The sequence below is a fragment of the Meles meles genome, chromosome 11 (assembly GCF_922984935.1).
Source record: "Meles meles chromosome 11, mMelMel3.1 paternal haplotype, whole genome shotgun sequence".
NCBI lineage: Eukaryota > Metazoa > Chordata > Mammalia > Carnivora > Mustelidae > Meles > Meles meles.
In genome coordinates this window covers 59,934,296-59,958,962 of record NC_060076.1, presented here as the reverse complement: position 1 = coordinate 59,958,962, position 24,667 = coordinate 59,934,296, and the positions used below count along the sequence as shown (strand labels likewise).

At 33.9% G+C, this 24,667-nt stretch overlaps 1 protein-coding gene across 48 annotated transcripts in view; it reads right to left on the bottom strand.

Moving 5' to 3' along the window:
• Nucleotides 1–24,667, bottom strand: part of PTPRD (protein tyrosine phosphatase receptor type D) — a 2,308,694-nt gene that overhangs the window by 1,429,344 nt on the left and 854,683 nt on the right. For all 48 annotated transcript variants that reach the window (XM_046022098.1, XM_046022091.1, XM_046022095.1 and 45 more), the window contains one exon: nt 609–650. The gene's annotated coding sequence lies outside the window, so the exon portion shown is untranslated. The remainder of the gene's footprint in view (nt 1–608; nt 651–24,667) is intronic.

The following is a 24,667-nucleotide window of genomic DNA, read 5'->3' as shown; positions in this document are numbered from 1 at the left end:
AAATAACATTCTATTTTGGAATCAAAAGCATCCTGTACTGGCCTTGCACTCTCACCATTATCTTTCTGGCGGTGCATTTATATACTTTTTACCTATTTATTTTTTACTCTATTTATTTTGCTGTTGGCATCTTCTTCTGCAATCAACATGGAATTTTAAAATAATTTCACTCTCTGGTCCCCCAAAACTTAGATATTCGTAGATAGTTCTTAACTAATAGTTAACTTGCTTTTATCCTACCTTCAATAATTTAATCATCAGAGTCACTAAAGAGTGTGTTAAACAACTTCCCTCAAATAGTTCCATTGTTTTACTGTCAAGGGCGTTAGTGATAACTGTTCTTTGAATATATGCTGTATGAATTAAGGGTCTCTGTGATAAGGAAATGATATGTATTTAATTATCAGATTTTTGATTCTAATGTTTTCTCACTAGTATCATGTTTTATCAGATGTAAGAGTGTGTCATAAACATGAACATGTACTATACTTCCATATATATAAGCACATTACACTAATAATTTTTATAATATTTTTTATTATTATAACATTACTATTTATATACTTTACTTATGGAAAACATTGGGAATATATTTCAAATGTGCCTACCTTTGTCCAAGGCACATCCTGCTGTGGTCTCAGGACAGGAACCTATTGTAAAAAAATATATATATATATTCTCATTAATATATTTAGTATAACAAACAGATTGAGAAATACCAACACATAAAATTTTTAAAAAATGGTTTAAACCTCAACCATTGCTTAATATTATTATCTTCCCATTAACTTCAAAAATACTCTGTTTTTATCTTTTTTATTTTGCTTTAGTCTATTAAGAAGAACAGGACAAGGTGTAAATATTCTGATATACTTCTCAATAAAGTTCTCTAAAGGAACTTTATTTTTTTATATCTTAAAATAAACATTTTTCTTTCCTAGAAAGAAACATAAAGGCAGATTAAGTTCCTGATACGTAAAAGTCAATTTCAGGGAAAAATTCAGACAACATTTTCCAAAAATGCTAAGCGAATTATTATGTTCCAAATAAGAAGGAGGAAGCAGGTTAAGCAGGTTTTATGATAACAAAAGTCCTGTAATATTTGCTCATCAAAAAATGGCAATGGAACAACAGTTAAAATTAAGAGAATCATTTCACTGCAATAATATTTCAAATTTTCAGGCAGTGAAGGTAGAATGTATGTGCAGATAATAGATTTGATTTTTTTTTTTTTTAGATTTTTATTTATTTGACAGACAGAGATCACAAGTAGGCAGAGAGGCAGGCAGAGAGAGAGGAAGGGAAGAAGACTCCCTGCCGAGCAGAGAGCCTGATGCGGGGCTCGATCCCGGGGCTCGATCCCAGGACACTGGGATCGTGACCTGAGCCAAAGTCAGAGGCTTAACCCACTGAGCCATCCAGGCGCCCCCAGATAATAGATTTAAATATGTTCAAATGAACTTGAGTACTTTAAAAAATCAGAAGAAGAAACTGAATCACGTATTGCTGCATTAAAACCAATATTTCTATCATTTCCTTCTAATTTTTATTGTATTAGACACAGTGTCACATTTCCAAATACATGGACACCCAACCCACATAAAAGCACAGACTTTAATCTAAAAACTCCCATTGCAAATGTGATAATGCTGATGATAAGAACTTCAAATAAATGTAAAGTCAAAAACCCCTAATTTTGTTCATTTTTTTTTTTTTTGGCAGCCTATCTGTTTGAAATTTCCAGATATGGGAGGAAAAATCAGAAGAAAATAATTTTCTTCCTGATTTCTACCAGTAGGTTGGAATAAAGGTTCTATAATGAATAAATCTTAAAAATAAAAAATAGCATCCATAAAGTAAAAAAATATATATGTTTTTCTTCCATGTTTAAAGTTCATAGACCCAAACAATTTTAGCTCTAGAAGGCACCTGAGTGGATAACCAAGTAAACCAAATCCAAACTATCAGTTAAAGGATTCTCATTGTTATATGGAAATGCCTCAAGGGTCCTGATAATGTAAGGGAACCAATCCTTTGGGTAAGCCAAAATATACCCTCAGCCATTATTCAAGCACACTAGACATGTGCACAAATTCAAGCCTACATATGCATGCTGTCTGCATGTGACCCCCCACACAACTCTAGGCCATCTTCTTTATTGTATGGCCAAACCTAGAACCTCACTTTTCTTGGATTTTCCCGGATTACTAGCCACACTGGACTTTAGACAACTTACATAACCCTCTCTGACCCTCAGTTTTTGTTTGTTTGTTTGTTTTTACTTACAGTGATATTGTTGAAAGACTAAATGAGTTAATACAAATAAATTGCTTAGAAACTTTTCCTAGGACATATTTTAAAAATATGTCAGTGGTATTTCTAGTCTACTAATCATCTCTCAAGTGTGAAAATCTCCATTTGTATTTCTTACATTTTAATATAATTATATTTGCCCAATTATAATTATAAAAAATCATTGAGAAGCATAACTATGGAATGCAAACTTTACTCATGAAGGAGTCATAAAAGAAACCAAAGTAAAAGTGGCATTTTTTTTTCAATAAGGGATTTAAAGTGGTTCGTAAATAGCTGTAATTCTATGTTCTATGTTTTACTTGTGGTCTGGCATGACTAGAGGAACAGAAAATCTTAAATGACAGGGAGGTACTTAAAGTTTTCCACAGGTCAAGCAAAAATCCAATTATCTAATATCCATGGGAGCAGAAGTATGTGGCAAAGAGAAAGTACAAAACTGGAGACCCATTGTTACTGCCAGGCTATAAAAAATTTATCACAGGAAGGTATGAACAAAGTCAGAGTTGGACTCACAGAGTAGACAATCTTCAGCTACTAAAATCTCTATTTCCCTGGCCATTAGGGATAGTCAGGGCTTTAAAAAATAGGATTAAGTTTGTTTGCTATGATTTTTCAGATCAGAACATGCTCTCCTATAAATAGGAATAAGTTGCAGGGGGAAAGTGAAGGAACATAATTTTTGAAGATTGGTTTAACTGAGTATAGGGTAAAATTAGAAAGGGGGAGAAAAGACTTAATAAGAGAAAATGAACATAATAGCAAAGGGAGAAGAAAGAAACTACAGCCTTAATAAGGAAAGTGCTAAATGCCAAATCTGAAAGGTAGACCATATATTTGGTAAAGTATGTTTTGATGAGAAGTTATCTTTATAGGTCTGGCAGTGGACCTGAAGAAGAGGTGGTGACCTATTTACATCATTTTATTGTTTTAACTCGGGGTTTTTCAACCAAAGCTGATTTCCTCCTCCCATCCCTATATAACAATTTCTGGAGATACTTTTTCTTGTCACAGCTGGGGGTGGAACACTACCAGACGCTACTAGCATCTACTGGGTAGAGGCCACAGATGCTGTTAAACATCCAGTAATTCACAGGGCTGCCCCCCACAAAAAAGATTCATGCAGTCCAAAAGTTCAGTCAGGTGCAGAGGTTGAGAAACACTGTCTTAGCAGAGGAGGTCGAGCCTCCCCCTACCTCAGTGCATCACAAACCCTCCCAAATCATGACATCACATAATTTACATAGAGTAAATCTTCCAGGAAAAAGAGAGCTAACTTTGGCCAAGGTTCTTGACAGAGAATATTTTAGTTGCAAGTAATCTATTTAAACACTGCTGATCTAGCACTTAATGTAGCCATGTATGAAACCCAAATCGATTAGATACTTGTCATCAAGTTTTTTACTATACCAGTCCAAACCTTATATGTCATGGTATTTCCACTCCTCTTCTCAAATGTTATTATTTGATTTTAATTTATACAAAAACACTAATTTCAAACATTCAGACATTATGCCATTTGAAATAATTTAGTTTAAGAGAGAGATTATTTACCTTATTATTATTAGAAATTTGATAATTCACCATAATTCAATAGTTACCCAAAATCATTCTAAAGGAAAATAAGGTAGTTTAATATTTTTATTTTATTTTTACTTTACCCCAAAAGAACAACTACTTTAAGCAAAACTGAGGTACATTTCTATTGATTATTAACATAAAGATATAATATACATGGCAACTTGAATTAAAATGAATGTTTGAAACATAATTACTACTATTTAATATAAACTAATGTATAATTTTACACTGTTCTGATTTTGCTCATTTGAGGATACTTCATTACTATCATGTTGCTCAGAGTATTTAACCTGTAAAGTATAAAGTTTCTTTGATATTAATTTAGTGGGACTCACAATTTAAAAAACAGGTCATGTCTTATTTTGTTGATTTCTTTCAAGGATCTCTGTGAAGGTCAAAAATCTGGGGGGGGGGATTGTTAAAACCTTTCATCAATTACAGATGAATTTCTACAGCTAAAAGTAACATATTGAGGAAACAAAAAGGGAAAGGATAGGGAAGTTTTATGTTGCTATTATTGTGATTCAAATGAAAGTTCTATTCAGATAAGTTTAACAGACATATTCAGAACATTACACCCTAAAACAGCAGAGTACACATTTTTTTCAAGTACACATAGGACATTCCCCAGAACAGATCTAATATTAGGTCCCCAAATAAGTCTCAAAAAATTTAAAAAGTTGAAAGTCTTACTATACATCTTTTCTGAACAAACGCTATGAAACTAGAAATTAACCACAAAAAAAATCTGTAAAGACCACAAATATATGGAGTTTACATAACATGGTACTAAACTATAAATGAGTTAACCAAGAAATCAAAGAAGAAATAAAAAATTACATGGAAAAAAATGAAAGTGAAAAAAAATGAAAGTGAAAACACAATGAAAGCCTTTTGGATGCAGCAAAAGCAGTTCTACCATGGGAGATTATAATATAGACCTATCAGAAGAAGCAAGACAAATCTTAAGTACAAAACATAACCTTACACCTAAAAGACCTAGAAAAAGAGGAACAAACAAAATCCAACCCAGCAAACGGAAGGAAATAATAAAGATTAGAGCAAAAAGAAATGATACAGGAATTAAACAACAACAAAACAAAAACAAAATTAGTAGAACAGATCCATGAAACCAGGAGCTGGTTCTTTGGAAAAATCAACAAAATTAATAAACTTCTAGCTAGACTCATCAAGAGAAAAAAGAGAGAGAGAGAGAGAGAACCCAAATAAACAAAAGCACTATTGAAAGATAAGAAATAACAACCAACACTACAGAAATACAAACAATTATAATAGAATTTTATGCAAAACAATATGCTAACCTACCAAAACTAAAGCAAGAAGAAGTAAAAATTTGAACAAACTAATTTTCAGCAATGGAACTGAATCAGTAATAAACTGGCAAAAAACAAAGTCCAGGACCAGACAACTTCACATGCAACTCTACCAAACATTTAAAGAAAGGTTAACACATGTTCTTTTAAAACTATTTCAAAAAATAGAACAGGAAAGAAATTTTCAAGTTCATTCTATAAGGCTAGTCAGTATAACCCTGATGCCAAAAGCATATAAAGATACTATCAAAAAGAAGACTAGAGGCTAGAATCTCTCATGAATATAGTTGCAAAAATCCTCAGCAAAATATTAGCAAACTGAATTCAACAATACATTAAAAACATCATACACCATAATCAAGTGGGATTTATTCCAATGATACAGTCAATATTTGCAAAACAATCAATGTGATACATCAAGAAGAGAAAGGTTTAAAACCATATGATCATTTCAATAGTTGCAGAAAAAGCATTTGACAAAGTACAATATCGATACATGATAAAAAAAAAAAACCTCTGCAAAATAGGTCTAGAAGGAGCATATCTCAACATAATAAATGCCTTATATGAAAAACCCGTAGTCAACAACATATTCAATGGGGAAAAACTGAGAGTTTTTTCCCCAAGGCCAGGAACAGACAGGGATGTCCACTCTCACCACTTTTATTCAACATAATACAGGAAGTCCTAGCCACAGCAATCAGAAAAGAGAAAGGAATAAAAGGCATCAAAACTGGTAAAGTAGTAAAACTTACATGATATGCAAATGACATGAGAGTATATATAGAAAACCCTAAGGACTCCACAAAGAAAACAAAACAAAACCTTCTAGACCTGATAAGTGAATTCAGTAAAGTTACAGGATACGAAATCAATGTACAGAAATCTATTGCATTTCTATATACTAATAATGAAGTAGCAGAAGGAGAAATTAAGAAAGCAATCCCATTTGCAGTTGCACCCAGCATAATAACATAACTGGGAATAAATTTAACCAAAGAGATGAAAACCTGTACTCTGACAGCTATAGCACACTAATGAAATGATTGAAGATGGAACAAAGAAATGGAACAATATTCCATGCTCATGGATTGGAAGAACAAATATCGGTAAAATATCTACTCTACTCAAAACAATCTACAGATTTAATTAATCTCTCTCAAAATACCAAAAGCATTTTTTTACAGAACTAAAATAAACAATCCTAAAATTTGCATGGAACCACAAAAGGCCTTGAATAACCAAAACAACCTTGAAAAAGAAAGACAAAACTGGAAGTATTACAATTCCAGACTTCAAATTATATTACAAAACATTAGTAATGAAAGCAATATGGTATTGACATAAAAACAGATACATGGATTAGTAGAATAGAATAGAAAACCCAGAAATAAACACTTGATTAAATGGTCAATTGATCTTAGACAAAAGAAGAATGAATATACAATAGGAGAAAAACAGTCTTTTCAACCAATGGTGTTGGGGAAACTAGAGAGTTACATACAAAAGAATGAAACTGGACCACTTTCTTACACCATACACAAAAATAAATTCAAAATGGATTAAAGACCTAAATGTGAGACCTGAAGCTGTGAACATCCTTGAAGAGAGCACAGGCAATAATTTCTCTGACATAAGCCAAAGCAACATTTTTCTAGTTATGTCTCCGAAGGCAAGGAAAGTAAAAGGTAAAATAAACTATTGGGACTACATCAAAATAAGAAGTTTCTGTATAGCAAAGGGAACAATACATCAAACTTAAAAGCAATCTTCTGAAGGGGAGAAAATATTTGCAAATGACATATCTGATAAGGGGTTAGTATTCAAAATACATAAAAAACCCTGATACAACTCAACGCCCTGAAAACAAATAATCTTATTAAAATAGGCAGAAGACAGGCGCCTGGGTGGCTCAGTGGGTTAAAGCCTCTGTCTTCGGCTCAGGTCATGATCTCAGGGTCCTGGGATCGAGTCCCGCATCAGGCTCTCTGCTCAGCGGGGAGCCTGCCTCCTCCTCTCTCTCTCTCTGCCTGCCTCTCTGCCTACTTGTGATCTCTCTCTGTCAAATAAATAAATAAAATCTTTTAAAAATAAATAAATAAATAAATAAATAAAATAGGCAGAAGACATTTCTCCAAAGAAGACAACCAGATGACCTACAGACACATGGAAAGATGTTCAACATTACCCATCATCAAGGGAATGCAAATCAAAACTACAATGAGCTATCACCTCATATGTGTCAGAACAGCTAAAATTAGCAACATAAGAAATAACAGGTATTGGAGAGAATGTGGAGAAATGGAACACTCTTGCACTGTTGGTGGGAATGCAAACTAGTGAAGCCACTCCGGAACACAGTATGAAGGTTCCACAAAAAATTTAAAATAGAACTACTCTATCACCCAGTAATCACATTACTGGTTATTTAACCAAAGAATATAAAAATACTAATTTAAAGAGATACATGCACCCCTATGTTTACTACAGCATTATTTACAATAGCCAAACTATGAAAGCAGCCCAAGTGTCTTATCAATAGATGAATGGATAAAGAAATGGTGTGTGTGTGTGTGTGCGTGTGTGTGTGTATGAAATGGAATATTATTCATCCATAAAAATGAAATCTTGCCATTTGCAACAACATAAAATTGAGAGTATAATGCCAAGTAAAATAAGTCAATCAGAAAAGATAAATATCATATGATCTGACTCATATATGGAATTTAATAAACAAATGAGCAAAGGGAAAAGAGAGAGATAAATGAAGAAACAGACTCAACTTTAGAGAACAAACTGACTGTTACCAGAAGGAGGTGTAGGGGGGGTGGGTGAAATAGATAATGAGGATTAAAAAGTATACTTATCATAATGAAAATAAATACAATTTTTAAGATGTCAAAACCAAAAAAAAAAAAAAAAAAACTCCTTATGTACTTAGTAATGCAAGACCACAGACCTACACCTTCTTCTTATGTTTTAAGCACAGGAAGAGTTGTTCTTGCAAAACATGTAAGTCAACAACCACTTCACTAAAACAGAATCACTATTTTACTCCAAAATAAATCATCAGCACAAGGACTAATGTCCCTTATGCCCAATATGAATGCTTTAGAATTGGTAGAGTTTTTGCTATTTTCCTTTTATTAAGTATTTATTAGTATCCAATCAATTTGTTCATATAGTTTATCTAATTTCCAGATATATAAGAAGTCATTAAGATGACTTACCTTCTCAACCTATCTTTTATGTCCTTACTGATGTATGATCCAATTTCAAGAACGAGTCCAGTAGATACGTTATTTCAATGAAATATGAATTATTTCAATGAAAGATGCTCTATATGGTATGCAAATTGAACTTATGAGACCAAACACAGTTATTACTAAATCTACTTTCTTTGTATCTACTTGAATAGCAGACCAGGTGTGTTTGTGGACATAATTCAAATTTAGAATGATCCCAGTGTGTAACATATTTTTTTCTCATAAAAGATGGAAATGCTGTCATAATAATTAGGGAAGGGGCACCTGGGTGGCTCAGTGGGTTAAAGCCTCTGCCTTCGGCTCAGGTCATGGTCCCAGGGTCCTGGGATCCAGCCCCGCATCGGGCTCTCTGCTCAGCAGGAAGCCTGCTTCCTCCTCTCTCTCTCTCTGCCTGCCTCTCTGCCTACTTGTGATCTCTCTCTGTCAAATAAATAAATAAAATCTAAAAAAAAAAATCATCTTTTAAAAAAAGTAATAATAATTAGTGAATAAGGGGATTACCATCAAGAATAGTGCATTGTGAATATTTTATAAGGGCAAACCAGAATTTTTAATATATTGGTATTATGGGTTGAATTGTGTGCCCTCAAAATTCTTATGTTGAAATCCTGAGGGTGCCTGGATTGCTTAGTCTATTAAGCATCTGACTCTTGGTTTCCACTCAGGTCATGATCTCATGGGTCATATTCAAGCCCTGCACCTGGCTCTATGCTCCGCAGGGAGTCTGTTTGAAATTCTCTCCCTGCAGTGCTCCCCCACACTCTGCTTGCACTATGTCTCTCTCTCTTTCAAATAAGTAAATAAATTTAAAAGAAGGAAGGCAGGCAGGCAGGCAGGCAGGTAAGCCAGCTTTCATTAAATCTGAATGTGATGATATTTGGAGAGAATGTCTTTATTTTTTTTTTTAAAGATTTTATTTATTTATTTGACAGAGAGAGAGATCACAAGTAGGCAGAGAGGCAGGCAGAGAGAGGAGGAAGCAGGCTCCCTGCGGAGCAGAGAACCCGATGCGGGGCTCGATCCCAGGACCCTGAGATCATGACCTGAGCCGAAGGCAGCGGCTTAATCCACTGAGCCACCCAGGCGCCCCGAGAATGTCTTTAAAAAGGTAATTAGATTAAAATGAATCCATTAGGATGAGCCCTAATCCATTGCGACTTGTGTCCTTATAAGAATAGATTAGGACACAGAGATCCTCAGAGAAAAGATTATGTGCAGACTCAGAGAAAAATGGCCATCTACAAGCTGAGGGAAAAAGCCCTCACAGAAAAGTAATCCTACAAGTAACACCTTGATCTTGGACATCTGGACTTCAGAATCATAAAGAAAAAAAAAATCTGTTGTATAAGCCCAGTCTGTTGTTTTCTATTATGACAACCCTAAGAAACTGATAGAATTTTAATTTCTAGAGTTAGAGTATGCCTCTATCTCAACATGTGACAAGAGGTAAATTTTATCCTCAGTGTTGTCCCATTTCCCATGTAATATTTATCTTTCTCTTTCAAGAGTTCTTGCATAAATAATTTGCAAGGATGTTCCCAGGATATAAGGGCGTGTCTATCCATGGACACAGCTTCTTGCTCTTTAAATGTATTCTCAAAGTGATCCATTTCTGACCTAAAGGAAGTCTATCACAAGGACTCTAATTATTGAGAACAGCTTGGCCTATATTTGTATTTGAGGGTATTTCTCTGCAAAAAGCAAATAATACTTTTTTTTTTAATAAAGCAAGGCTTTTGTGTTATTTGTTTTGTTAGTATTGAGCAGGTATAATGAAATTGTCATCTTCATTCATTGTTAGTGGTAGCATGAATTTGGAAAGCAATTTGCCAGCAGGTATCAAAGACTTAAAAATAGTTGCTCCTTTTCACGCAATTATTTCTCTCCCAGGAATCTCTCAAAAGGACATATCAACAGATCCTGGCAAACATTTATGAATTGATAATCCACTTCACCACTATTTATATTAACTCTTCTCCTTTGAAAAAGGAAGCAAGTTATATATCTTCTAACAGATTAGAGCAACTGAGTTTCTCCCCCAGTAAGGAACGTTTGTGCTTTTATTTGCAACCGTGTTTTCAGTGGCATGAGAATATAAAGTGAATTTTATAGTTTTAAGTGACCAGATGAGGATACAATAGCCTCCCATCGTGTAAAACTCCCCACAATCAGGAATTCTCTTTACTCTGCCAACCTCCTTTCTCTCTCCTTCCCTACACATGAAGAGTAGTCTTTATAAATTAATAAAACACTCAGAATTCCAAGAAGCGGACATGACTCATGAGGGTATCTCAGTGGAGTCCTCCATCATCTCAGGAGGAGCAGGGAGAAAAAGGTTTCCACAGTTATAATCTGTTAGTACAACCTGGTAACTACTTCAGTATTCAAGTGACCTGCTTCCTCTATTATATCCAAAATAATTAAAACTGATGAAATTCAATTCAAACTTTCCTTTCTCATCTGGAGGATCAAGAGGTAGTCTCTTGTTGTTCCTTAACAGAGGTATCACAAAGTATCTCATGACATGACATAAATATTTTTTTAAAGTTCTATACTTTGTTATGTCCCCTTGTTACAATGTATCTATGTTATTTTATTGAAACAGTCTGAACCTCGTTGCATAATTATTACCAAAGAGTTTAGCAAATTCATATTTTCAGAAATGAAGAAAGCATTATAAATGCCCCATGGTTATAAAAGCCAATTCACCTTATTTTTTTTTTTAAGATTTTACTTATTTATTTGACAGACAGAGATCACAAGTAGGCAGAGAGGCAGGCAGAGAGAGAGGAGGAAGCAGGCTCTCCACTGAGCAGAGAGCCTGATGAGGGGCTCAATCCCAGGACCCTGAGATCATGGCCTGAGCTGAAGGCAGAGGCTTTAACCCACTGAGCCACCCAGGCACCCCGCCAATTCACCTTATTGAGACAAGATTGTCACAGGGTGCCTGGAACATTCCACCACTTAGTGATTTCTATGAACCATGAACAGACACATATGGCATCTTTTTGGTGTAGTATGTACACAGAAAAACATGGGAAATACATGTGAAAATATTATTGGTAGTTATCTCTAAGTGGTGATTTTCTTCTCTATATTTTTCTGTATTTTCTATTTTTTTCTACAATTGCCATATATCTCCTTAACAAACAAAATCAATGTTTTATTCCAGAGACACACTGTGTTAATCTCTTATCCTACTAATTCTGCAGACAGGTGTAATGGGTTGGACCCACTTGGTAAGTCAGCAATATGTCCATATATGCATTAAGGACTGCTTTCCCTGGGCCACAATGCTCTGAATGTCATATGTTGCCAATACTTAGGGGCATTCCCTAAGCTAGGTACCTTAAATCACCATGTACCGCTTAGCCCTCAAGCAATATCTGAATCACTTGAAGGCTGACTTTCATTCCGCCTTTGCAGGGAACTTCTTTATAAAATTTTATTTCTGAAATGTAGAGTCTTTGGAACTGGTACAATATTGATACTTGCATTCCTTTCAGGAAATTAGACCGCTTTAAGAATTATTTCAGTTTTTTTTTTAAGATTTTATTTATTTATTTGACAGACGGAGATCACAAATAGGCAGAGAGGCAGGCAGAGAGAGAGGAAAGGAAGCAGGCTCCAGGCTGAGCAGAGAGCCCAATGCGGGGCTCCATCCCAGGACCCTGAGTTCATGACCTGAGCCCAGAGGCTTTAACCCTCTGACCCACCCAGACGCCCCAAGAAATATTTCAGTTCTTAAACAATAGTATATTGACCATAGGGCAAGTTCCTTTTGACATGGATATGGGATATCTTGGGGTGAGGGTTGTAGGATTCAGGCAATAGTTTCATCATTTATCAACCTGTATTCTTGGGCAAATCACATCCTTACTGTGGCTGATGACTGAATAATCTTCGTGGATACTCTCAAGTTTAACAGCCAACTAAGGCTACTCACCTGAATAAATATATGGACCTGTAAGGTGTTCTATTTTTTAGATGCATAACTAGTTCTGTTTGGGCACTGAAATATTTGGTTGGAAGCAGCCAGTAACAAGTAGGGTACCAAATTATACTTTTAAATGTGATTTAGGCACTCTGATAGAGGTCTTGAGAGGAATTATTTTAAAATAAATAAATAAAAAGATTCTAGGATGTTATACCCTTAACATACTTTGAGTTGTAGGAACATGTGAATCTGACAATCCTCAAGAAGGATTAATCATAATATTTTTTCCCTGTCCTATTCACGATAGCACTTCATAAACGCCCAATTTTCAAAACCTCAGACTTTGTAGCAACAGGAAACAAATAGTGGAATTAATGTGCAGCAAGAGCAGCACTGTCATTACGCTGGCTTGGCACATCATTATTCGGAACATAGCATTAGCACCTTGCAAGGAGACAGGAGAGAGGAAGCAGGTCCCTCATTATTTCTGAGAGCAGGACTTGAGCACCAGTTTGGAGATTTGAATGCTCCATTATCATCAGTCTATGGCTGGCATTTATGGATCTGTCACCCCACTGGATCATCAACTAATTACATTAATAATCAGATCTCATTTTCCTTTGTCTTTTTAATTTTAACCACAGAGTTTTGTCCATGAAGGTCACTTGTTTTATGGTACTGCTAACAGAGACACATCATCATTAATACTTTAGCTAAAATATTTCTGTGGAGCTGAAGGGCTGGTTCCTTGTGAATTTTAATCCATGTTTTTTAAGAAAGAGGAGATCAGGGTCCTAAATTCCAGTTTTGTCAGAAATTCTCTGGCTTTGGGCAAGTTATTTAACCTGTCTAACCTCACTTTCTTCATTGTAGAATGCAATAAGTAGAATTGTAATCTCGGATTCACTCATTTTTGAGTATTTATGGTTCTATACCTAAACTTTCTTCTAGGAAGAAGAATGGTAAGTGGAAATTTTATGTAGCATCCAGAAGCTACAATTTATTAATCTCCCTGTTTAAAAGATTTTATCCTCATCAATCATCTTCCATTCAATTGTGAATTGTTATTCAAAGAGAAAATTCTGTTAGGTCCTTTTCCCACTCACACCCTAAGAGATTCCTCATGACTCCAGACAATAAGTAAACTTCTTGTTTTGGTATTTCAGGAAGTAATCGTTCCTATCTTGCTCAGCAGTCTCCTCTCCCACCATTAACCTATACCATCGTTCCACTCCTAGAAATCAAACAAACAAACAACATAACAACAAAAAACCACTTGCTGCTCCCTGAGTATACCATGTACGCTTTCACGTCTATGTTTTTCATGTTCTGTTCCTTGTTCTTTGAATACTCTTTTCTTATTTCTCCTCCTAAGAACCTAACTCACAATAAGTCCTTCCGAGCTCAGCTTACCCCATCTGCCTTTCCTTCCTTCTCCTGGGCATAGTTAAATGCCCCTAAAAGGTTATATCTCATAGGTCTTGCATATGTCTCTTATCCCTGGACTGTAATTATTGCTTTCAAGGCATATCTGTTTCAAAACACTGGCCAGTTCCCAAAGAGAAGGGACTTTTTTTTTCCCTCCCTTTTCTAGTACTTAGCACAATGCCTGACACATAATGGTCACTTAGTAAACTTTTATTGAATGAATGGATAGAAAATATGTACATGCAAAAAAGATATCCAAAATATAGTCTACTCCCTGTTATCTCACAACAGAAAACCAAACATGCTAGTTTAATAACCTAATCAGCCATAACATGTTAGAGATGGTGACTTTCACTAAACTTTTCCTTATCTTTAAAATTACTTCTTTTCAAAACCTTAATTTGAAAACGAAAAAGAAATCAATATAGCTTCATACAGCACCATTTATATCCTCTTTCCAACAACCACTCACTTCCACTTCATAGCACACCAGACAGCTGAGTTTATTCTTAACTAGATAATAGCCAACTAATTTTACGCACACATTTTCCAAATAGTCAGTACATACTTTCTCCTATCCTCTGGGTTGAAAGGCAGAAATTCAGAGAATCAATTTTCCAGTCATCCTCTAAAAATACTTTTTAAATTGAGCATCCATGTGAGTATAGTCTGGGCACAACCAAGTAGTTTTATAAATACACACCTTGCCATATACAAACTCACATTGTGAAATAGACATGCGCTCATGGCTATCCTATATTATACTAAGAGCCCTGGAACTGAATGGAGGAAAACTAGACATATCCTCATCTCTGAGTTTCAGATTGTCTATAAAATGAGATGACCAAAAATTGATTTCTTTTTTTTTAAATTTTGAGTTTAGAATTCTTATTTGGGAGGAGAAAAAAAAAAAAAGCAGGAACTTCTGATACCACTTTTGTCTAATATAGCCCCAACACACATACAAACACACACATTTGTGTTTACACACACACACAGCTAGTTGCATAGTTGTCAAAGAATAAATATATTTCCCAAAGATAAATATATAATTTTAGAAACATGTCAATATTTTACAGTAACTTTAAAGAAAAGTTTTACTATTTTTTGTAAAATGTTTTGTAATAAATGAAATTCATAAATTGTACCTATCTACAAAGAGAATTAGAGCACTATTGGAGGACAAAAAGAAAAAACAAAAAAACAAAATACTGTCAACACAATTAGTGAAAAGGGGTTTGTACAGGAGACATTGTCTAAAATCCAATCTGCATAATAGAAGGAAGAGGCTAGAAAAGATTGGGTAAAGAAGATATTCCAAAGGCAGAAGTACAGGCTAGATGTGATTCATCAGTAAAAGGCAATGGTGAGATTAGAAGAAGATTAAAGCAAGTAGATCAGAAATGACCATTATCAATTAGTTGCGTAGCTGAAGTGTTACATGAGGTTCCATTGGCAATCCAGGGACAAACAACATACCCGGTTAACACAAGTCTAAAACACCAAACATACCGCTTTAGGCACAGTATATTTTCAACAAGTGTTAGTTTCCCTCCACTGAATTAGGTTAAAACTTACAAAGTTGAACTTCAAGCTTACTGAAATTTTAGATTTTTCAAAAGGACTATTCCCTCTGACCAATAAGAGTTTATCATTCCCTTTTACTAAAACACAACTTCCCCTTATTATCTCTCAGCTAACTTCTAATCCTTGTCAGGTCTTGACTCAGATATCTTTCTTCACAAGTATTCCTTGACCACAATAGTTGCTTGGATTCTTTCTCTAGAAATTTTCCCAATAACCTGCACTTCCCCATCAGAGTGCCTGTGTGTGTGTGTGTGTGTGTGTGTGTGTGTGTGTGTGTGTGTGAACAGTAAACAGTAAATACATGCTGGATGCTATAAGATGTACTGTCATATATATATATCTTAAAACCATCATTGAGGGTATAATTGAAAAGGCAGATAACATCATCTAAAAATTCCTAACCCCTTCAAGTCCCGGGTCCCTGCTGGGAGTGCTCAGATTGATAGCCCATTGACTGAAGGACCACATTTGCATCTTTCAAAGATTATTGAAAAACATGAACCTTTCAACACTGAGGTAAGTTACAAATTTATTAATTGTAGCAAATGGAAACAAATTTTTAAACACTTCATTTAAGAGAGAATAGAACCTGGGCTGAGAGAAGCTGAGGAACTTGTTCAGGCTTAGACAGGTAATTAGTAGCAAAACTAAAACTGGACCCCTCCGTTCAGAACTACTTGCCCAGTACATCCTGTCTTTGAGGAATAATTGTAGTAAACATAAATAGCTCTGAGTTTTCATGTGTGCCATAAGAGAAGGAGAGGAAAGATTGCTGCTGGAGTCTTACTTCCTTAATTGCACTATCCTATCAGGGCTTCTGAGCTATTATCAGAAGAATGCATTGTTTAACAAATAATTCTCAATTTGAAATCTAAATGCTATATCGAGTACTCAGAAATCCTCAGAATTAAAGGTCATTTTATTCTTTTGTGGGTGGTGCACCTGCTTCCTCTGAACTTGCCTAGTTTAATGCTATTCTTCTGGTAAGTAATTTATAAATATCTGTTGACAGACTTAAATTGTATTTGTTTCAGGATATCTGAATAGACAAGCACAAAATATGACATCGTGTAATTTAAATACATGAAGGTAAATAACCAAATTGCCATGAAATTTATGATTACACCTTTAAATTTATATTCAACTATTTTGTTTCAGTTCTTCCTAGGTTATCAGAGATGATTATCATTATTTTAAAATAAAAGGAACTATACTGAAAGCATTCGTCCATTCAGTAGCAATTCTTAAAAGTTATTTCTAATAGCAGGATTGTTTGTTTCAGATTCTGTTCATATGTCATATTATTAAATGCTATTTTCTTACCCATTACAGGAGATATACATTTTATACATATTTTGGTTTCTTAAGTAAGCATATTGTACAATGTAATTAGAAATTGTCAATTCCTCTCTTGCATAATATCTGAGCTAATAATTTGACCTAGAAAAACAAAATCTTTTCATTAAATTTCTTCTTTCAACAAAAACTTTGTTAGTCTTGAGTCATTATAAGTAATGCTTTATGTGCTAGGGTATACTGTTCTTCCTGGTGAACTAACAAATTAAAATGTAATGTGAAATGATGACACTGGGAATATTGAGGAATAGCCACTGATAGGGGAATGAATCCATAATTAAACCAAGATGTACCTTTTAATTATAATTTTATCAAACTGATAATATAGAATAAAATAGAGTTTGAAAGAGTCAAAGGAAACTATAATTAAGAACATAGGAAAGCCATGTCCTACCCCTTGTTTTCCCCCTACCTTTTGCTCTAGGACTCTCCTCTCACCTTCCATACCTACAAAGTCTCATTTCATTACATCTTGCCAAGAATTAGGAAGCAAGTAAGTTATTTTTCACCATGTTCATCTCAAACTAAAGTAATTATTCATGTATTTTTTTCCATCCCTGCTTCCTGCTTTTTTTTCTTAAACTTGGTTTGCTCAAGAGTAAAATGAGCCACAGTACTTATCAGCTCAATGCATACACAATTGATACCAAAGGCAACTGACAGCAACTGAAGCCAGAGGTTAGCTGCAAATCCATTAGTGACTTTAAGCGGAGTGTGGGGGTGGGGGGACTCTTGGTGAGTTTGTGATAAAGCTGAATAACTACAGAAGGCACAAAATAAGACAATGTAATTTGAATTAATATGTCATCAGACAGATTCACAGAAAGCTTTAAAGAGTGCAAAAGGTTCCCTATAAGTTAATCAAAGCCATATTTGCTGTTCGTATGTCTAAAAGTAAAATTTCTTATACTTTGACACATAATGCATGTAGTTGAAAGGTCATACTCTAAAAATAGCTAAGCAAAGCAAGAAACTAACATATTTTAAAAATAGTCTTGCCAACTTTGAAGCACTCTTATATCAAAAAGATTTTTAGAAATTAAAGAATATATTGTAGAAAAATTTTGAAGTGTATACTGTCAGAAAATTTAGGGGCATAATTTTCATGTGAGCTCACAAACTTTTCGTGATTTTTTTGGTGTTAATACATTTTCAACCATACTACTCACAATTTATATTTAAGGAAAAAAATTAACATCTAATCTCACATTCTAGAATTACAAATCATTGTACTGTTTGTTGCTCTTTTACAAATTTCCTTCTGAACCTATAGTGAACTTTCATAAGGGGCCTCTCAAGTCATCATGACACCTCTCTTATTTTTATGACCTTACTTGGGATTTTTAAAAAGAATTCCAGTATAGTTAACATACAGTGTTATATTAGTTTCGGGTGTACAATACAGTGATTCAACAATTCTATACATTATTCAGTGCTCATCATTGTAAGTGTACTCTTAATCCCCATCACTTATTTCACACATCCTCCCCTCCACCTTCCTTCTGGTAACCATCAGTCTATTCTCTATCATTAAGAGTTCATTTCTTGGTTTGTCTCCTTTTTTCTTCGTTTGTTTTGTTTGTTAATTTACACATATGAGTGAAATCAAATGGCATTTGTCTTTCTCTGACTTATTTCTCTTAGCATTATACTCTTTAGATCCATCATGCTGCAAATGGCAAGATTTTACTTTTTTGTGGCTGATACATATATGAAATGACACCACAAAAAGATGTTTGTATATAATATACATAGATAATGGAATATTATTGTGTATATATATATAATTTCTACTATGTATAATTTTATATATATTTCATAATATTAGGTATGTTTATAAAATAGATATATACATAGATTACATATAACTGCTTCTTTATTCATTCATCTATTGTGAGCACTAGGATTGCTTCCATAATTTGGCTATTGTAAATATTGCTGCAATAAACATAAGGCCCATATATCTTTTTGAAGTGGTGTTTTCATATTCTTTGAGTAAATCCCAGTATTGGAATTACTGGATCATATGGTGGTTCTAGTTTTAAGTTTTTGAGACTCCTCCATACTGTTTTCTATGGTAACTGCACCACTTTGCTTTCCCACCAACAGTACAGAAGGGTTCCTTCTTCTCTGCATCCTTGCCAATATTTGTTGTCCCTTGTGTTTTTGATTTTAGTCATTCTTATGTGTGAGGAGATAATTCTCATGGTGGTTTTTATTTGCTTTTCCCTGATGATTATTGATGTTGGGCATCTTTTTGTGATAACATTTCTTATTTTAAGATTTTTTTTTTTTTTAAGAGAGAATGAGAGAGAGCAGGGGCATGGGCATAGGGAGAGGGAGAAAGAGAATCTTAAGCAGGCACCACACCTGGTGCAGGGCTCAATCTCACCACCCTGAGATCATGACCTGAGCCAAAATCAAGAGTTAGGGGCTTAATTTGACTGAGCCACCCAGACGCCTCTTATTGTAAGAAGTTTTAATTAGCAGATCAGTGACAAAACAGGAACCATACAGACTCATTCAAAACAAATACAAAGCACTGGTTCTTTAAGGGAGTTGTGCTAGCTTATAAAATCTGAAGAAAATTTCAGTGCCATCCTTTATGCCCACATACATTACTAACATTATATATACACACATTTATGTGTATATATGCATATATGAATATATACACATATATGTATATATAAATAAATATATAAAAGTGAGATATATATATATAATATGTGTATCTATGTTATATATATAGTGGTATGGGCAGGCTTTGGGTGAGCATAGTTCTTTGTGTCAGCAAAATTTAGCTAAAACATGTTTTGGAGAAGGAACTCTAATCTAGTTAAGGTCTTTGGAAGTAATGCAAAAAAAAAAATCCAAATTAATAAGTCAGAACAAAAATAAGAAAGAGCATATTTTTGTTCTCTCTCCTTACTACTAATAGTAAGTAATAATTAAGTAACAAAAACTTATTATATAATAATGGAGAAATAATAAGACAAATACAAAAATACCGTTAGGCAAACACCACACTAATAATTTCTTCAGGCAAAATTCACCAAAGAATGCTTAAAATAATTAAATTATTAAATAATTATTATTTACTTATTTATTTAAAAATACATATCTATCACATATCTATAGCAATATGGAATATAATAAAATGATAGTTTAAGAAAACATTTTCTATCACCCCTGAAAATATGGTTTTTAAAGATTTTATTTATTTATTTATTTGACAGACAGAGATCACAAGTAGGCAGAGAGGCAGGCAGAGAGAGGAGGAAGCAGGCACCCTGCTGAGCAGAGAGCCCGATGAAGGGCTTAATTGCAGGACCCTGGGATCATGACTGAAGCTGAAGGCAGAGGCTTTAACCCACTGAGCCACCCAGGTGTCCCTAAATAATTATTATTTAATTTTAAAATAAAATTATTTAATTTTTTAAAATATTAAATAATTAAATAATTGGGTAAAATAGGATATTCACATAATATCTCCAAATAGAGTTATTAAGTTACAAAGGGAAGAATAGTAAATTTACAGTGGAAAGATACAACACACATTATCTTAATCAAATATATCCTGAGAGATAAAATTTATCTTGTACCCCCTGATATGATAGACTGACAAGAGTACAACAACCCTTCTGTGATGTTGAAAAAATCGCAAAACTTCGATCTAATCATGCGAGAAAGACTACATAAACCCAGGATGACAGGCATTCTTGAGAGCAACTGACCAGTACTCATCAAATGTTTCAAGGTCATGAAAGATAGGGAAAGACTTAAACAACTGTCATTGATTAGCAGAAACTAAGAAAACAGCCACTAAATGCAATTTGGGATCCCAGGCTGGATTCTGGAACAGGAAAAATATATTTGGAAAAACTGAATAGTCAATATTACTGTACTAATGTTAATCATACAATTATACAAAAAAAATTATGACAGTCATAAGAATGACCATGACTATTTTTATGACTATTAACACGAGGGGAAACTGGATGATGGGTATCCATAAACTCTTTACATCATTTTTTGCAATATTTCTATTGATATAAAATTATTCCAAAAAATGTGAAAGCTGGTTTAACAGAGCTTCAGGTAGGTAATGACATAAATGAAGCCAATACACTCAAAAACTTTCTTTACAGCTGCTAAATTATTCCAGTGTAACCATTTTACTGAATTATACAATTACTCACTGTCTTAGTTCTTTTTCACTCAAATAAATTGAGCATATATTACTCCTCCTTATTTCATTATCAATAATATGAATGAAACTAATTGTTTAAGCCTATGTTTTCCAGAATCAACATTTATCTATCCTCCAAATTATCTTTTCTAGTGTATTATTTCATCAAATTCAAGCAAGTATTTATTGATTGCTACAGTGTGCCTTGTACTCAAGAAGATAGATGATTACAATGTATCTACCTGCATAGTTAACAAATCTAGAAAAAGTTTATGTAATTTATATCTTACATACCCACTATAATCTAATATGTAAATTAAAATTATTTGAAATGTATTGATACATTTCCATGCATTTAATGATTACAATCTTGGTTTAAAAAGGGTTACCATCATTGATAAAAGATCAGGAACCTCAGGAGTTTAGAGAGAGAGAGAGAAAGAGAGAGAGATAAACCAGAAACAGACTCTTATCTGTAAAGAACAAACAGATGGTTACCAGTGGGGAGATGGGGGAGGGGGATGGATGAAATAGATGAAGGGGATTAAGAGCATACTAATCTTGATGAGCACTGAGTAATAAATGGAATTGTTGAATCACTATATTGTACATATGAAATAAATATAGCATTGTACATTAACTACACTGCAATTAAAATTTTAAAAAAGAACCTAAGGAGTTTTGACATCATTAGATTTATATATAATGGTGTGAGGTTATATAGGCAGCAGGGATAAAATAAGTTGGTATGTAATGACAATTTGTAAAATTTGAAATTTCTGGACGAGAATGTGAGAGGCACAATAGAATGTTGAAGGCACAAAAGCACAGCAAAATCCCTGGCTGGGGGTAGCAATACCATTTGAACAGTAATTCTCATTCCTATCTAAAAATAATTTCATTAACTTTGTATTTTTAATCACAAATGCTCTATTTTATCCATATTTTACTAAAATAAATGTAATAAAATATTTCATTTGAAAAAGAAACACAAACACTTGCTGTATAATGATGACACTGTCAGTAGTAAATGATTAGGTGGTAGAGAGTACCACTTACCCAAGCTTAAAATATTTATTTGTTAGGTTCCAACTTAAAGTCCAAATTTGCTTATGAAATTTGGAATTATGCTGTTGATGTATAATGACTGACATGTTAGGCTGCTCTCACGTTGAAGTTAGTGCATTTTGCTTTTTCTGTATCATGGGTAAACAACTAAAGATGATGGCAAATGAGCATTTATAAATAAATACACATATCTAAGAATTATTTCAACTTAGTAAAAAAGAGTCAAAACGTTTACTAAAATTTAATTGATATAATTAGTTTACTCTGTTAATTTACCTTTCATTTTCTCTCCTAAACATATAAATTTTGTAAAGAAAGGACAGAGTTAAATAAGATTCCAGGAAAAAAAAAACTTAGGAAAAAGAGATTGAAACAGTATCAGGGAAAAGGGACTTGGGACACCTAACAAGGTGAATAAGAGAAAAGAAGATAAAATAATTGTACCACAACAGGTCAAAGACCTGGGAAAGAACAAAGCTCCAAAGGAGATCAAATAAAGTAGCAAACATGAATCTGAGTGATGCATATATCTTATAATTAGCAGAAATTCATAACACCAAGTACAAATAACAATGAAATCACAATTTTTCTGATTTTTTTCCATTTATTCTTTTAATAATATCACAATGTACAGAGGACTAGTATCTGGCAATATTTTCTCATTAAAAGTCATGCCATAAAAAATAATAATGTGAAAAATAGGTATTATATTAAGGAGCAGTAACAGGTTTTTATTTTAACTCCACAGACACAAAATAGAATATTAATTTTATACAATAGGAAAAACAGTTAAAAGGGGAGAGGGAAAAATAAAAGACCAAATAACTACTGGGTAAGCGCCATGTGGCTTATAACATTTTATTTTATTTTTTAAAAGATTTTATGTATTTATTTGAGAGAGAGAGAGAAAGAGCACAAGCAAGGAGGAGGGGCAGAGGGAGAAACAGACTCCCAGGTCAGCAGGGAGCTTGACAGGGCTCCATCCCAGGACCCCAGGACCTGAGCTGAAGACAGATGCTTAACCAAATGAGACACCCAACACCCCAGTTTATAACACATTAAAACATTTATAAAATTTTAATATTTGGCCAAATTTGGTCAAATTTTAATGAAGTGTTATTCACCCACCTGAGGTTGACATACAATAAAAATGGGGAGACTCTTAACTCTAGGAAACAAACTGAGGGTTGGTGGAGAAGAGAGGATGAGTGAATGGGGTCATCATTAAGGAGGGCAGGTGATAAAATGAGCACTGGCTGTTGTATGCAGCAGATGAATAACTGAACTTGGTATCTGAAACTAATGATACACTATATGTTAACTGATTAAATTTAAACAAAATATGTTTAAAAATAAATAAACAAACCTGGGGAGCGTACTGGACATTCTATGATGTGAAGTTCACAAGATGTAAATAGACTCAAATAATAAATTGTGTGCTCCAGAATATTTTGCCTTATTCATGGGATTGAAGCCTTTTAGTTCAAATTGGAATTTACAAAGACAAGTGAGAATTAAATTTAAGGTGAACAATCCATCGTGAACACTGAAATCTTTCTTTCAGCATTAATTCCCTGGATGAACTTAAGTGCTATTTTTGCCTTCAAACATGGAGTTTAAGCACTTGAGTAGATATTTTGTTTATATTTGTGGAACAACTAAAAGAACACAGATAATTTCTCAGTTCCAAAGGACCAAAGAAGTTCTTCTCAGGCCCAAATCTCTATCTGATCTATCCCCAATTTTCCTCTAATTCTAATGCAGAACAGGTGTCTCTAGTTGGAATCTTGACTCTGATCATTTGCTCTCTGTCCTTAGATTTAAATTAACTGAGTCTCAGGTTGCTCAATGTAAAAAGTGACTGATTTCATGGTTTTACCATGAATTTTTTTCTTTTAGAATGAGAAAAACATATATAGCATTTTATCAAATACCTACTATAATCATCACTATCAACCTTTAATTTGTTTTCTTACCCCCCAAAATCTCTTTCCTATAAGCCCTAACTGAAGATGGCATCTATCTGTTCTAGCAGTTGCTTTTTGCTCTGTTGTTCATTGTTCCTGTTTCTTTTAAATCGTAAAATCTGACTAAGGCTTTGCTGCCCACTGCAGGAGAAATGAGGATAAATCTTCTTCCTCCCGCCTGGATTTTTCAGTGACTTTATCTCTAGTGTTCTGTTGTTAATTCTGTAATTTATTACCTGAAGGACATCGCTTACAAATCTTCTCATTTTTTGAACATAATACTAGTTTAATACCTATAAAGGTAAGTTGATTAACTATTATAGCCATAACACCAAACTAAGGAAAACTACTATGGCTTAAACGTTGGATATTAACAATTATTTTTGTTTTTAATTATAGTTACTATTCAGACATTCACTCAAAATGTTTGGCCTTCTAATTCAGTTATTGCATTTTCTGCTATTTTCCTGCTATATTCGTTTACTAGATCTGTTCAAAATTTGTAATACCTCTCAGTCACTGTCTAGAATCATACCAAGTATTATAATACATAAGTTTCTTAACAAGTGCAGTAACTAGTTCAGTTTAAGCAGATCTTAGCGATTTTGGAGGAAGAGTGAGATTTAGTACCTACAATA